The following is a 17,590-nucleotide window of genomic DNA, read 5'->3' as shown; positions in this document are numbered from 1 at the left end:
AACTGCAAATTTGCAGGTCATATTGGAAGGAGTCAAAGACTTTAGGTGAAATTGATGGATAAATATTTAGTATTCAAAGACTTTAAGCAAATAACAAGAAATTTAAATTGCTACAAGAAGGAGGCATTCCAGATAACAAACTACATGGGATGAGATGAATGTTGCACACAGAAAAGAGAAACCAGACTAGACTAAAGTAGGCTAATAAACACTTTAAACCATTATAAAGATTATTAGCTCTTCCTTAGTGAAGAAAAATGAAGGCTGATAAACACTTTATGGATGTTGATATTTTACCATTCAAAGTAAATGCTTTTACTTTTCAGTATAGATAGTGAACTAATATTTTCAGTAAATATTTTTATTTTCCCAAAGTGTTAAAAATACTTAATTTCTACATTGAAATACCTTTTATATACTTTCAAATCAATACACCTACACTGGGCAGAACTTACTTGACTATTTAGACTTGATTGCTTAGATTAGGCAAAATTAGAGAAGTAGTCTCCCTTATAGGATTCTGTCTCATTGAGGCTTACTTCATTTTGGGTCTGCTACAAGTTACACAAAAGCATGGAAAAAAAAGAGAGGGTGAATGAGAGTGAGGAAGAGAGAGAGAGAGGGAAGTGTGTTAATATGGTTAATTAAAAAAATATTTTGATAGAAGCCATAAGAAAATGATAGGAGTCACGTTATGGTTGGAACTAGAAAATGTTAGACTTTATATTCTCTGCTGCTAATTTGTTTAGAATTTATCCTGACAGATATGGTGAGACTTTTATATTTAAACATTCAAGAGGAGTGATATGATTAATCTTATATTTTACAAAGAAACTCTAAAAATTATGTGGAGGAATAAACTGGAGAGAGGTAATCATGGATATGGAGAAGATAGTAAATTCCATTTTGGGTATGTTGTATTGAGGTAGCTCTGAAACATAGGTAATTTTCCCTCACCATCCTGAAACTTCCTGCATCAGTTTGTTAACTGGAGTCTTTTATTAAACTACTCACCTAATGAACTGAAAATTAACTATTAATAATCACATATGCATTAGAAAAAACAAATATTAAAGCAAAAAGGAATTTTACTGAACTCAACTAAAATTAAACCTCTTCATTTTATAAATAAGAGTTATAACTATAAGAATTTTTTTCACATTTCTCCAACAGATTTATTTCTTTAAAGGAATGGATTTTGAAGAGAGAAAACATGTTGCAGAGAGGTATGGAATATAAAATAAATACAAATGTAAGATGTTTTGCTAATTGCTTTATAACCACAACCAACTAGTACAGAGAATGCCCTGTACAAAACACAGTAAAGGTTCAAAGATGGAGGTGTTCCCTCAGGCAAGGCTGAAGACTTCAATGTCTGGTATTTGGAATTTAGTATGCAGTCCTTGTTTTTGGATGGATCACTGGGTGTGTAGCACAATCCATGCTTTTAACCAGATTTGAACAGGAGAATGGCCACTCGGTCCAGGTAGAAGTAGATGAAGTGTTTGGTTTCATGTGTCACATAACTACCAAAGTTCCTCCCCATGGTGCAGTGCCAGGTGGGGCTGTACTTCTTGTCAAACTCCTTCTTGATATGGACCACAATGTCCTTCTCTATTATATTTCTCCAATGCCTGAATAGCACACTCCACAGAGTCCTGTTGCATCTCCTCCGATATATCAGCATTCTAGATCACGCCCTTTCTGTCACACACAGTTACCAAGGAGCAGGGGCTGGCCGACTGCAACAGTCTTCTGGGGGAAAGGCTAGCAAGATTCACACCTGTGTAGAGAGACAGTTGCTACCGAAGCTGTGGCGCATCTATAAGAAATTTTAGGTAAGCTTCATGGTAATTGCAAAGAGAAACACTTGTGGTAGAAAAGCTAAAACAGAAATAAATCAAAGCCTACTGCTAAAAATGGCAACCCACTCTCAGTATTCTTGCCTGGAAAATTCCATGGACAGAGGAACCTGACAGGCTACAGTTTGTGCAGTTGCAAAGAGTCGGACTCAACTGAGCGACTAACACACACTGCTATAAAAGTTGCTAAATCAGAAATGAAGACCCCGAGAGATGAAGGCAAAAAAGGAATAATAAAACAGACAGAAACAATTACCAAAATGGTAATGGTAAATCCTTACTTCTCAGTAATTACCTTAAATGTAAATGGATTAAATTGCCAATGAAATGACAAAGTGACTGGATGGATACAATGCATGATCCAACTAAAATGCTGCCTACAAGAGACTCACATTAGCATTAAGGATGCATATAGGCTGAAAATAAAGGGATGGCAAAAGATAATCTTTGCAATAATAATTAAAATAGATCATGGGTGCCAATAGGTGCTTAGTCACTTCGGTTGTGTCTGACTCTTAGTGATCCCATGAACTGTAGCCTGCCAGGTTCCTCTGTCCATGCAATTCTCTAGGCAAGAATACTGGAATGGGTAGCCATTTCCTTCTCCAGGGAATCTTCTTGATCCAGGGATCGAACTCAAATCTCCTGCATTGCAAGCAGATTCTTTACCATCTACACAACCATAGAAGCTGCCATGATCAGGGGTAACTATACTCAAATCAGACAAAATAATCATTGCATTAAAAGTTGTCCTAAGAGACAAAGAAGGTCACATACAATGGCAAAGAGGTCAATATGTCAAAAGGATATAGCACTTGTACATATATCACACACTGTCATAAAACCTAAATATATAAAGCAAATATTAACAAAACTGAATGGAAAAATAGCAATGCAATAATAGTTGGGGACTTTAATACACCACATTTATCAATTAGCAGATCAGACAGATGAGTAATATGTAAAAAAAAGACTTGAACAACAATATAAACCAAATAAACAGAGGAAATATACACAGAACATTCTACACAACAGAAGCGGAATATGCATTCTTCTCAAGTGCATAAGGGATATTCTACAGGATAGATCACGTTAGGTCACCAAACAAAATTGGAATCATATTGAATATCTTTTCCAATCACAATGGAATGAAACTAGGTATCAATAACAGGAGAAAAATTGAAAAGTTCATAAATATGTGGAAATTTAATAACAATTTCCTGAACAGAAAATAGTTTAAAAAAAAAGTCAAAAGGAAAATAACAGCATTTTGAGACAAATGCAAATGGAAACACACTGTACCAAAATTTAAGGATTCATTTAAAGCACTTCTAAGAGAGAATTTTATAGCAATAAAAAAACTATATTAATAAAAAAGAAATATCTCAAACAATTCAACCTTATACCTCAAGGAACTAGAAAAAGAAAGTATTTTTCCTTTTGAATATATTTTTTATTATAACACGCTACTTTTATGTATGTATGTGTGTGTGTGTGTGTGTGTGTAGCAAGAGGTATATAGACATACATTACAAATACACTATTTTATACAGAAAACATCATATGTAATAGTTAGTCAAAGTTAGATTCTAAAAATAGCTGGATAATTCTCCTGTATTAACCAAAACTGAGTCAACAGAAAAAAAAAAAAAAAAACCTCTCTGGTGTATTTTTATGGTTATACTTTTCATGATTGGTCCAATTGGACTGAATTTTGCATCAAAGGTAAACATTTATTGTATGAATTTCAGATTGTGTGGATTTTTGTGTGGATAATTGAATATTATCCAGTCTATTTAACTAGCATTAGACATTAATCAACCATTGGATATTGACTGTAATATTTGTACATATTTCCATGTAATCATCACATGGATAAGTTTATAAACATCATGGAACATTTGAGAAGCTCTGATTATACATGTATTCCCCCAATTTAAAGTAAACACTTTAAAAATTTTGTCAAAATACTTTAAAAAATTAAATTTACCACTATAGATAAGTAATTCTACAGAATTATAAGAAGTTTAGATTTGTTCAAGCTATCTTCAGATGGGTTGTGTGTCTACTAATGAATCTTTGAAACTGGATATAATATGAGTTGATTATTCAAAATCAGTATTTAGAGAAAGAATCTTTGGATTCAAGGTAGAAGAAAATGAATTCTAAAACACTTGTAGTATAAGGTAGGAGGTTGAGAAAAGCAATAGAAAAAAAAATAAACTGAAGTATGTGTGTAGGTGTTCCTGAAATGAATAAGCGTTGTCCAGGCTGACATTTCCTTAGTATAGTGTCTTATTTAACTGATGGCTTTTCTATTAGAAGGACTTACAATATCTAAACTTTGTGTATGTTAATTCTAGGGAAGTGGCATGTTCTGTCTACACTTATTATTTTGCCTCTAAGGATTATTTTTATTTTATCTTTTATTTTGGGGTATAATTGATTTACCATTTTGTGTTAGTTTCAAATGTACAGAGAAGTGAATCTGTTATACAAATTAATATATCCACTCTTTTTAGATTCTTTTCCCATATTGGTCATTATAGAGTATTGACTGGAGTTCTTTGTGCTACACAGAAGGTCCTTATTAGTTATCTATGTTATTGATATATATAGTAGTGTGTATGTGTCAATTCCAATTTATCCCTCCACCCTTTACCTGTCAGTAACAAGTTTATTTTCCACACCAGCAACTCTTTTGGTTTTGTGAAAGTGTTAGTCACTCAGTCATGTCTGACTCTTTGTGACCTCATGGACGGTAGCCCACCAGGTAGATAAGTCCATTTGTAGCCTCTTTTTAGATTCCACTATAAGCAATATCATATATTTGTCTTCCTCAGTCTGACTGTCTTTACTCAGTATAAGAATCTCTAGGCTCAACCATGTAGCTAAAAATAGCATGCATTTTTCCTTTTTCTGGCTGAGTAATATTCCATTATGTATATCTACCAATCTTCATTATCCATTTCTATGTTGATGAATATTTTGGTTGCTCCATTCCTGCCTATTGTGAGTAGTGCTTCAGTGAACATTCAGTTGCATGCATTTTTCAAATTATTGTTTTCTCTAAATATATGCCCAGGAGTGGGATGGCTAGATCATATTGTAACTCTGTTTTCAGTTTTATTAAGGAAGCTCCATACTGTTCTTCATAGTGTCTGTACCAGTTTGCATTGCAGCCAACAGTGTAGGAGGGTTACCTTTTCTCCACCTTCTTTCCAGCATTTATGGTTTATAGATTTTTTGATAATGGCCATTCTGACCAGTGTGAGGTGATACAACATTGTAGTTTTGCATTTCCCTAAAAATCAGTGATGTTGAGAATCTTTTCATATATATCTTCTTTGAAGAAATGTTTATTTAGACCTTCCACCTATTTTTTGATTGCACTGTTTGCCTTTTTTGATATTGAGCTGCATGAGCTATTTGTGCATTTTGGAGATTAATCCCTTGTGGTTTGCTTCACTTGAAGTATTTTCTCTAACATGGAGTTTTCTTTTCATTTCTAAATGGTTTTCTTTGTTGTGCAAAAGCTTTTGTTTATTTTTTTTTCTTTTTTTTGATTTTTTAAATTTTATTTTATTTTTAAACTTTACATAATTGTATTAGTTTTGCCAAATACCAAAATGAATCCGCCACAGGTATACATGTGTTCCCCATCCTGAACCCTCCTCCCTCCTCCCTCCCCATACCATCCCTCTGGGTCGTCCCAGTACACTAGCCCCAAGCATCCAGTATTGTGCATCGAACCTGGACTGGCAACTTGTTTCATACATGATATTTTACATGTTTCAATGCCATTCTCCCAAATCTTCCCACCCTCTCCCTCTCCCACAGAGTCCATAAGACTGTTTAATTAGCTTTCATTTGTTTATTTTTATTTTCATTATTCTAGAAGGATGATGAAAAAAAGAGCTTGATGTAATTTATATTAGGAAGTGTTCTCCCTGTGTTTTCCTCTAATAGTTTTATAGTATCCAGCCTTACATTTAAATCTTTAATACATTTGAGTTTGACTTTGTGTATGGTGTTAGGGTGTGTTCTAATTTCATTCTTTTAGATAGAGCTACCCAGCTTTCCTAGCACCACTTATTGAAAAGACTGTTTTTTCTCCACTGTATATTCTTGCCTACTTTACCACAGATTATGTGACCATAAATTCATGGATTAATCTGTGGATTTTCTGTCCTGGTTCATTGATCTGTATTCCTGTTTTGTGCTAATACCATACTGTTTTGATGACTGTATCATTTGTAGTATAGTCTGAAGTCAGGAAACCTTATTCCTCCAGCTCTGTTTTTCTTTCCCAAGATGGCTTTGACTATTCAAGGTCTTTTTTGTCTCCACAAAAATTTTAAGATATTTTGTCCTTGTTCTTTGAAAAATGCCATTGGTAAGAGGACAAGGATTTCACTGAATCTGTAGATTGCCTTGGATAGTATAATCGTTTTGACAATAGTGATTCTTCCAACCCAAGAACATGGTATATCTTTTCATCTATCTGTGTCATCTTTGATTTCTTTCATCAGTGTCTTATAATTTTTAGAGTTCGGGTCTTTTACTTCCTTCAGTAGGCTTAGTGCTAGATATTTTATATTTTTGATGCAATGGTAAATAGGATTGTTTTTTAATTTTTCTTTTTTATCTTTTATTGATAGTGTATAGAAATGCAACAGATTTCTGTGTATTAATTTCATATCCTACAACTTTACTAAGTTCATTGGTGACCTCTAGTAATTTTCTGGTAGCATCTTTAGGATTTTCTACATATGCTATTATGTCATCTGCAAACAATGACACTTTTACTTCTTTTCCAATTTGGATTCCTTTTATTTAATTTTCTTCTCTGATACCCATGGCCAGGACTTCCATAACTATGTTGAATAAAAGTGACAAGATTGGACATCCTTGTCTTGTTTCTGATGTTAGAGGAAATGCTTTCAGCTTTTCACCATTGACTATGTTTGTTGGAGGTTTGTCATATATGGCCTTTATTATCTTGGTGTTAGTTCCCTTTAAGCCCACTTTCTGTAGAGTTTTTATCATAAATGGATTTTGAACTTTGTCAAATATTCTTTTATATATATTGAGATAATCACAATGCTTTTATTCTTCAGTCTGCTAATTTTTGTGTATTACATTGATTGATTTGCATATATTGAAATAGTCTTGCAACACTGGGATGAATCTCACTTGATTAGGATGTATGATCTTTTTAATGTGTTGTTGATTACAGGTTCCTAGTATTCTGTTGAGGAGTTTAACATCTATGTTCATTGGTGATATTGGCCTATAATTTTCTTTTCTTGTGATATCTGTCTGATTTGGGTGTCATGATTCCTCTGAAATTTTTGGGAAGAGTTTCAGAAGCTCTTCTCTAAATGTTTGAAAGAATTTGCTTGTGAATTCATCTAGTCTTGGATTTCTGTTTCTTAGAAAGTTTTTAATCATGGTTTCAATTTTAGTTCTTAAGACTTGTCTGTTCATATTTTCTATTCTTGGTTCAGTATTTGAAGGATGTATCTTTCAAGAAATTGTCCATTTCTTCTCAGTTGTCCATTATATTGGCATGTAGTTGCTTGTGGGAATTTCTTACAATCATTTGTATTTCTATGGTGTCAGTTCTAACTTCTCCTTTATCATTTCATATTTTATTGATTTGAGTCCTCTTTCTTTTTATCTTGGTGAGTTTGGCTAATGGTTTATCAATTATGTTTATCTTTTCAGAGAACTACCTTTTAGTATCATTTGTCTTTGCTATTGTTTTCTTCATCTCTTTCATTTATATTTGCCCTAATATTTGATTTTTTTCCCTCATACTAACATCGGGTTTTGTTTGTTCTTTATCCTAGTTGCTTCGGGTGTAAGAATAGGTTGTTTATTTGAGATTTTTTCCTGTCTCCTGAGATAAGATTTTGTTGCTATAAGCTTCCCTTTTAGAGCTGCCTTTGTTGTGTCCCATAGCTTTTGGATTATCATGCTTTCATTTTGCTTATCTCTAGGTATTTTTTACTTTTTCTTTGGTTTCTTCAGTGGTTTATTGATTATTTAATAACATTGCTTAGTCTCCATGTGTTCATGTTCTTTAAAGTTTTTTTTTTCCCTGTAATTTATTTCTATATCTTTGTGGTCAGAAGATGCTTTATATGATTTCAATTTTCTTAAATTTACCAAAACTTGATTTGTGGCCCAAGATGTGATCTATCCTTAAGAATGTTCTATATGCACTTGAGAAGTAAGTGTATTCTGCTCCTTTCAGTTGGAATGTCTCACAAATATAAATTAAATATATCCATTCTAATATGTCATTTAAAGCTTGTGTTTCCTTATTAATTTTCTGTATGGATGATCTACTCATTGGTGAATGTGGAGTGTTGAATTCCTCTACTATTGTGTTCCTGTCAATTTCCCCTTTTATGGCTGTTAGCACTTGCCTTATATGTTGCAGGGCCCCTATTTTGGGTGCATATGTATTTACAATTGTTATGTCTTCTTGATTTGACCTCTTGGTCATAATGTAGTGTTCTTCTTGTCTCTTGTAACAATCTTTATTTTAAAGTCTATTTTGTCTGATAGAATGTTGCTACTCCAGCTTTCTTTAAATTTTCATTTGAATGGAATATCTTTTTTCCATCTCTTCAGTCTGTATGTGTCCCTGGGTTTGAAATGGTGGTCTGGTAGAAAGCATATATACAGGTCTTGTTTTCATATCTATTCAACCAGTCTGTGTCTTTTGGTAGAAGCATTTAGTCTATTTATATTTTATTTTCATTTATTTATTTTTGTTTGACAGATACTTGCTTTACAGTATTGTCTTAGTTTCTACCAAACATCAACATGAATCAGCCCTAGGGTTACTTATGTCCCCTCCCACCTGAACATCCCTCCCACCTCCCTATCCATCCCACCGCTAATGTATTTACATTTAATGTAATTTATATATATGTTCCTATTGCCATTTTCTTAATTGTTTTTGGCTTGCTTTTGTAGTTCTTTTTATTCTCTTCTGTTTTCTGCTTAGAGAAGTTCCTTTAGTATTTATTGTAAAACTGGTTTGGATGTGCTGGATTCTCTCAGCTTTTGCATGTCTATAAAGCGGTCGAGAGTGCCAGGCTTCGATGGCACAGGAACGGCCGAGAGGAGGTAACCTGCATCCGAGGTCAGGGGGGCGGCCAAGAGGAGTTACCCCACATCCGACGTCAGGGGCAGCAGCCGGAAGGAGCTGCCCCACGCCCCCACGCCCGAGGCCAGGGGCAGCAGCTGGGAGGACCAACCCCACATCCAAGGAGCCGTGGCTGCGCGGGCACAGGAGGGCCTAGAGGAGCTATCCCACATTGAAGGTCAGGAAGGGAGGCGGTGAGGAGATACCCTTCATCCCAGGTAAGGAGCAGGGGCTGCGCTTTGCTGGAGTAGCCGTGAAGAGATACCCCATGCCCAAGGTAAGAGAAACCCAAGTAAGACAGTAGGTGTTGCAAGAGGGCATCAGAGGGCAGACACACTGCAACCATACTCACAGAAAACTAGTCAATCTAATCACACTAGGACCACAGCCTTGTCTAACTCAATGAAACTAAGCCATGCCCATGGGGCAACCCAAGATGGGTGGGTCATGGTGGAGACATCTGACAGAATGTGGTCCACTGGAGAAGGGAATGGCAAACCACTTCAGTATTCTTGCCTTGAGAACCCCATGAACAGTATGAAAAGGCAAAATGATAGGATACTGAAGGAGGAACTCCCCAGGTCAGTAGGTGCCCAATATGCTGAGATCAGTGGCGAAATAACTCCAGAAAGAATGAAGGAATGGAGCCAAAGCAAAAACAATACCCAGCTGTGGATGTGACTGGTGATAGAAGCAAGGTCTGATGCTGTAAAGAGCAATATTGCATAGGAACCTGGAATGTCAGGTCCATGAATCAAGGCAAATTAGAAGTGGTCAAACAAGAGATGGCAAGAGTGAACATCGACATTCTAGGAATCAGCGAACTAAGATGGACTGGAATGGGTGAATTTAACTCAGATGACCATTATATCTACTACTGTGGGCAGGAATCCCTCAGAAGAAATGGAGTAGTTATCATGGTCAACAAAAGAGTCTGAAATGCAGTACTTGGATGCAATCTCAAAAATGACAGAATGATCTCTGTTCGTTTCCAAGGCAAACCATTCAACATCACAGTAATCCAAGTCTATGCCCCAACCAGTAATGCTGAAGAAGCTGAAGTTGAACGGTTCTATGAAGACCTACAAGACCTTTTAGCACTAACACCCAAAAAAGATCTCCTTTTCATTACAGGGGACTGGAATGCAAAAGGTAGGAAATCAAGAAACACCTGGAGTGACAGGCAAATTTGGCCTTGGAATACGGAATGAAGCATGACAAAGACTAATAGAGTTTTGCCAATAAAATGCACTGATCATAACAAACACCCTCTTCCAACAACACAAGAGAAGACTCTACACATGGACATCACCAGATGGTCAACACTGAAATCAGATTGATTATATTCTTTGCAGCCAAAGATGGAGAAGCTCTATACAGTAAGCAAAAACAAGACCAGGAGCTGACTGTGGCTCAGATCATGAACTCCTTATTGCCAAATTCAGACTTAAATTGAAGAAAGTAGGGAAAACCACTAGACCATACAGGTATGACTTAAATCAAATCCCTTATGATTATACAGTGGAAGTGAGAAATAGATTTAAGGGCCTAGATCAGATAGATAGAGTTCCTGATGAACTATGGAATGAGGTTCATGACATTGTACAGGAGACAGGGATCAAGACCATCCCCGTGGAAAAGAAATGTAAAAAAGCAAAATGGCTGTCTGGGGAGGCCTTACAAATAGCTGTGAAAAGAAGAGAAGCAAAAAGCAAAGGAGAAAAGGAAAGATATAAACATCTGAATGCAGAGTTCTAAGAATAGCAAGAGGAGATTAGAAAGCCTTCTTCAGCAATCATTGCAAAGAAATAGAGAAAAACAACAGAATGGGAAAGACTAGAGATCTCTTCAAGAAAATTAGAGATAACAAGGGAATATTTCATGCAAAGATGGGCTCGATAAAGGACAGAAATGGTATGGACCTAATGGAAGCAGAAGATATTAAGAAGAGGTGGCAAGAATACACAGAAGAATTGTACAAAAAAGATCTTCATGACCCAGATAATCACGATGGTGTGATCACTGACCTAGAGCCAGACATCCTGGAATGTGAAGTCAAGTAGGCCTTAGAAAGCATCACTATGAACAAAGCTAGTGGAGGTGAAGGAATTCCAGTTGAGCTCTTTCAAATCCTGAAGGATGATAATGTGAAAGTGCTGCAATCAATATGCCAGCAAATTTGGAAAACTCAGCAGTGGCCACAAGACTGGAAAAGGTCAGTTTTCATTCCAATCCCAAAGAAAGACAATGTCCAAACTACTGCACAATTGCACTCATCTCACACGCTAGTAAAGTAATGCTCAAAATTCTCCAAGCCAGGCTTCAGCAATACGTGAACCGTGAACTTCCTGATGTTCAAGCTGGTTTTAGAAAAGGCAGAGGAACCAGAGATCAAATTGCCAACATCCTCTGGATCATGGTAAAAGCAAGAGAGTTCCAGAAAAACATCTATTTCTGCTTTATTGACTATGCCAAAGCCTTAGACTTTGTGGATCACAATAAACTGTGGAAAATTCTAAAAGAGATGGGAATACCAGACCACCTGATCTGCCTTTTGAGAAATCTTTATGCAGGTCAGGAAGCAACAGTTAGAACTGGACATGGAACAACAGACTGGTTCTAAATAGAAAAGGAGTTCGTCAAGGCTGTATATTATCATCCTGCTTATTTAACTTATGTGCAGAGTACATCATGAGAAACACTGGACTGGAAGAAACACAAGCTGGAATCAAGATTGCTGGGAGAAATATCAATAACCTCAGATATGCAGATGACACCACCCTTATGGCAGAAAGTGAAGAGGAACTAAAAAGCCTCTTGATGAAAGTGAAAGAGGAGAGTGAGAAAGTTGGCTTAAAGCTCAACATTCAGAAAACAAAGATCATGGCATCTGGTCCCATCCCTTCATGGGAAGTAGATGGGGAAACATTGGAAACAGTGTCAGACTTTATTTTTCTGGGCTCCAAAATCACTGCAGATGGTGACTGCAGCCATGAAATTAAAAGACGCTTACTCCTTGGAAGGAAAGTTATGACCAACCTAGATAGCATATTCAAAAGCAGAGACATTACTTTGCCAACAAAGGTTCATCTAGTCAAGGCTATGGTTTTTCCTGTGGTCATGTATGGATGTGAGAGTTGGACTGTGAAGAAGGCTGAGTGCAGAAGAATTGATGCTTTTGAACTGTGGTGTTGGAGAAGACTCTTGAGAGTCCCTTCGACTGCAAGGAGATCCAACCAGTCCATTCTGAAGGAGATCAGCCATGGGATTTCTTTGGAAGGACTGATGGTAAAGCTGAAACTCCAGTACTTTGGCCACCTCATGCGAAGAGTTGACTCATTGGAAAAGACTCTGATGCTGGGAGGGATTGTGGGCTTGAGGCGAAGGGGATGACCGAGGTTGAGATGGCTGGATGGCATCACTGACTCGAAGGACGTGAGTCTGGGTAAACTCCGGGAGTTGGTGATGGACAGGGAGGCCTGGCGTGTGCGATTCATGGGGTCACAAAGAGTCGGACATGACTGTAGGACTGAACTGAACTGAAAGCTTTTGATTTCTCTATAGAATCTAAATGTGATTTTTGCTGGGTGACCTGTTTTTGGTTATAGGTTTTTCCCTTTCATCATTTTAAATATGTCATTTCATTCTCTTTTGGCCTATAGAAGCTCTGCTGAAAAATCAGATTATAATCCTATGGGGAATTCTCTTGCACGTTATTTGTTGTTTTGGTTTTGCTGCTTTTAGTATTTTTTCTTTGTATTTAATTTTTGTTAGTTTGATTAATACGTGTCTTGGCATGTTTCTTCTTTTGTTTAGCCTGTATGGGACTCTTTGCATTTCCTGGACTTGGGTGACTATTTCCTTTCCCATATTAGGGATTTGTAAAATTCTCTTCAAATATTTTCTCAGGCCCTCTGTCTTTTTCTTCTTCTTCTGGGGCCTATAATTCAAATATGGATGTGGTTAACATTGCTCCAGACATCTCTGAGACAGTCCTCATTTCTTTTCGTTTTTTGTTGTTGTTGTTCTCTGGCAGTGATTTCTGTCATTCTATTTTCCAGCTCATTTATCCATTCTTCTGCCTCAGTTATTCTGCTATTGATCTCTTCTAGTGCATTTTTTGTTTCATTTTTTTATTGTTCACCACTATTTGTTCTTTAGTTCTTCTAGATTCTTGTTAAACATTTCTTTTATCTTCTTGATCCATGTCTCCATTTTCTTCACAATATCTTGGATCATCTTCACTATCATTACTCTGGATTCTTTGCCAGATAGATTGCTTCTCTCTTCTTAATTTAGTTGTTCCTGTAGGTCTGCAACATATTCCTATCTTCTGATTTTGTCTGCCTTACTCTGTGGTCTTTTTTTGGCTGCAGGGTGGTAGTTCCTTTTGCTTCTGGTGTCTACTCCCTCATATGTGATTTTGTCCAGAGGCTTCTATAAGCTTCTTGGTGTGAGATATTGGTGCCTGTGCTATTGTGGGTGAAGCTGGGTCTTGTCCCTTTGGTAAGCAGGGCCGTGTCAAGGGGTGTGTTTGGGGGTGTCTATGAGCTTAATATGACTTTAGGCAGCCTCTCTGGTAATGGGTGAGGCTGTGTTCCTCTCTTGCTTGTTGTTTGGCCTGAGGCATTGAACACTGGACCTTGCAGCTTTTTGGTTGGAGCTGAGACTTGGTCCAATATGGGGACCTCTGGGAAAGTTCCTGCCAATTAATATTTCCTGGGGCCAGGAATTCTCTGGGAGTCCAGCGGCTAGGACTGGAAACCCTCCACAAATAAACCCTCTGGACCCACTGTGGGCACTGTGGTCACAACTCAGAGCCCATGTCCTGCGTATATGTGTTCTCAAAAATCCACAGGTACTAAAGCTAGATTGGTCTCCCTCCTGGGAGCACTTTTCCATTAAGATTTTCCATAGGCATTGGATACACCAGGCTGATAGCGGGTATTCAATCCATGGCTTCTGGAGAACAGAGATTTCTATTCCTCCTCCTTAGTCACATAGCCCCTTGGGCTCAGCTTTTGTTTCAGGCCTACCTCTATGTGTGGGCCATCCTCAAGTGTTTGTTCCTTGCTCAGGTGAAAGGGGGCAAAGGCAGAAACTGACTGGGACTTATGTACTTGCTCAGAGAGAAGGATAAGGCAGCTATGATTTGGGTACACACACTTGCTCTATTGGGAATGCCTCCAGTTCCCACAGAGGCAGGGGCTAGCATGTGGAGAGAGAAGTCACCATGGTAGCCCTACCCCTTGTGCCCCACTCAACAATGGCACCTCACTTCCAAGTCAGTCCACACTTCCTCTAGGAGTTTTCCTGATTGGGGAGTGCTTCAGCCCATCCCCTCAGGCTGTCCTCACAGAGCTGTTCTCCTCACTTCTGTCCCTTTAGGCCATCTCTGAGCAGCCAACAGGTATCCTCTCTCTGGGTCCACTCTCCTAACCCAATGCTTCAGCACCCAGCTCCCATCTGCACTGGGGGACACCCATCTCAGGCTGGGTCATGCAAGGCTGTGGTACAGATTATCTATGCAAATCTTGTTCTGTCCTGCCCACCACAGACAAACCACTGCATTTTCTTTTGATAGCCCCTGAAGGCCCCTTTCTATTTCAGTGTATTCTGCCACATGTGCGGGGCTTCCCTTAGAGTGGTAACCTCTCATCTTCTTCATCTCCCTCCCCAGGATGTGGTCCCATCCTGTTTACTCTTTTCTTTTTCTTCCATTTCTCTCCATTCTACCTGGTTATGCTGGGATCTTTTCTTGTCCTCTAAGGTGTCCAAGGTTATCTGCTAGTGTTTAGCAGGTTCCAAGTGAATTGTTTCACTTGTAGATGTATTCTTGATGTACCTGTGGGGAGAAGTGAACCCGAGATTCTCCTATTCTGCCAACTTGACTGGTCTTCTCTAAGGCTTATTTTTAAAAACACTTTTGGGGTTATAGTAAGACCTCCAAATGATACCAACAAAATTTTTAAAAAAGTATAAAATTAGAATACCAATGCTGGTGGAAGTGATTAAATGCAACATATTATTGAGTGTTTATATGGACATGTATAATATGAACAGTTATGTAGAGAGGTTCATTTCATCCTAGAAGCTATCATATTTTTTTATAGCCTCATCAAAGATGTTCACCGCATTTTCAAGCTATCAAATTTAAGAATAAACCATATCGTTATATCTTGGATCCTCTTTCTGGTATATCCATCAGTATATACCCAGTTGCAAATAAGATTATGTTTCCTTGATTCCTGAAGTCATCATTTCTTTGGGTTCATTCTTCATTCTGTGGCATAAAATATGATTTCTGAGACTTTTTTTTTTTCTCCCTTTTTGCTTGTTTTCCTACCCCTCTAGGTTCAATTCTTCTTCCTTCTTCAACTTGGCTGTTTTACTCATGTTACATCCTCCTTTGTAATTTTAGTTAGTAACTATTAGTACCAGAGCATGAATATTATTCTCTCCTTGTTTAAGAAAACACTATTCATAACTTTGGTCAGTCTTTCAGGGAGAAGACTTCAGTGAAAGTATGATTATTCTTTTGTCTCAATCTTTTTGGCTTGAATTAGTTTATAGCATGCTATTTGAAACAAATGAATCTGAGCAAACTCTGGGAGATAGTGGAGGACAGAAGAGCCTGGCATGCTAAAGTTCATGGGGTTGCAAAGAGTCAGACACAACTGAGCACCGGAATAACAACATTTGAAACACATGCTATGCTTCATGCGTCTCTTATTCAACATGTAGTTTCAAAGAGGAAATGAAAAACCCATGTTAAACCTAACTTTATTTTGTTCAAGAAAAGTATATGACAAAGACAGATAATATTTTTCAAAATACCTCATCCCACTGTCCTTTAAAAAGTCTAATTTCTTCCTTGGTTCCCCAGGGGAATATGTTTTCAGCTTTATTTCTTGGCCTGGAAAACAAGGTTTCAAGAAAAATCCCTTTTTGGTTGGGGTTTGTATTATCTACAGGAAGATTGAAGGGGGAAAAAGTATATTTTGTTTTTAAATAACTGTAAATTATGCTTTCATGGCTTCTTTAACCAAAAAGTACTGATTGGGCCAATCTGGAACTGAGCTAAAAACAGAGATAACTTCCTTTTCATTTCTACTTTGTACAGTTAAAATAAGTAAAATTAAATCCGTGGGATTTTTCAAGACTCTTGGCACAAATAAAAAACTCTTTTTGGCTCTTATACAATGTGGAAGTTAGTAAATATTTGTTAACACTCATACAACAATGGTCTAAGAAAAATATTTCGAAGAAGAGAATGTTTCTTCCCCTAAAAATTCTTCTGTTTCAAAACCAAAGATATTGGAGGTGATCCTAAGATGGCAGAGGAATAGGACACGGAAACCACTTTCTCCCCCACAAATTCATCGAGGGAATATTTGAATACTGAACAAATTGCACAAAACAACTTCTGAATGCGGGCAGAGGACATCAGGAACCCAGAAAGGCAGTCCACTGTCTTCGAACAGAAGTAGGAAAAAACATAAAAGATAAAAAGAGACAAAAGAGGTAGAGATGGATATCCGTCCCAGGAAGGGAGTCTTAGAAGAGGAGAGGTCTCCAAACACCAGAAAACCCTCTCACCAGTGTGTCTGTGTGGAGTTTTGAAATCTCAGAGGTCAACATAACTGGGAGGAAAAATAAATAAATAAATAAAACCCACAGGTTATGTGCCTAATGGCAACTCCCAGTGCTCACATCCACTACCAGCAAGCAGGGGCTGAACAGGGAGGCATGGGTTGCATTGCATAGGCTAAGGACCAAGCCTGAATGCCCTGAGGGAAATCTGAGGGAACTAATGTGAGATAGCAACCCAAACTGTGGGATAGCCAGAGAGAGAGAGAGAGAGAGAGAGAGACTATCTAGTGAAAAGCCCTAACCTAACGCACTGCCAGGCCTGCTCACAGAACAAAGGACTGAGCGAATACCGGAGGAGAGCTAGCAGGTTGCAGACGAGCCTATCCCCGGCCAGAGACAGGGAGGCAGGTGGGGGGCAGCCAGAGCCAGAAAGGGGAAATCTAAGCCTCAGAGAGGCATCCTCTACCAAACTTCAAGCAGGCTCCCAGTTGCTAACCAAGTCCTCCTGGGATCCTTGATGGTTGACATCCTCAGGGAGGGTCACAGCCAGAGATCAGCTCTCAGAAGACACACGGAACACCTGAAGTGGGCGTGCCCGCTGCCACCCAGGAAACCGAGCGGCTGGTACCGGGGAGGTGATAAGATGTACTCCCCAAATGGGGAGACTGTGCTTGCCAAACACATGGTCACCTGAGCTGCTCAGATCTTGGAAGGGCACAAAACGCAGGCCCAACCAAGTCTGTGCCTTTGTGGACTACCCAAGAACCTGAATCTGAACGACTTAGATCTGGAAAGTGCACACAACCCTGGGCCCGCCTCAGACAGTTCCCTGGAAGAGCAACCTACAGCCTGAGAGGTGTAGACTGGGAAAGCACATGCACATGAGTAGGGGCAAACCTGGTGTGGCCAAGACACTGCGAGCACTCCCCACATATGCCAGTGATATTTGTTTGCAGTGTTCCTCCCTCCC

At 38.2% G+C, this 17,590-nt stretch overlaps 1 pseudogene; it reads right to left on the bottom strand.

Annotated features, from left to right (window-relative positions):
* Positions 1-1,221: 1,221 nt before the first annotated feature.
* LOC133242574 (dynein light chain 1, cytoplasmic-like) lies at positions 1,222-17,304 on the bottom strand (annotated as a pseudogene).
* Between the last annotated feature and the right edge of the window lie 286 nt (positions 17,305-17,590).

Source organism: Bos javanicus, chromosome X (genome assembly GCF_032452875.1).
Source record: "Bos javanicus breed banteng chromosome X, ARS-OSU_banteng_1.0, whole genome shotgun sequence".
Lineage (NCBI taxonomy): Eukaryota > Metazoa > Chordata > Mammalia > Artiodactyla > Bovidae > Bos > Bos javanicus.
The sequence above is the reverse complement of the archived record's forward strand: the minus strand, read 5'-3'. Positions and strand labels throughout refer to the sequence as shown.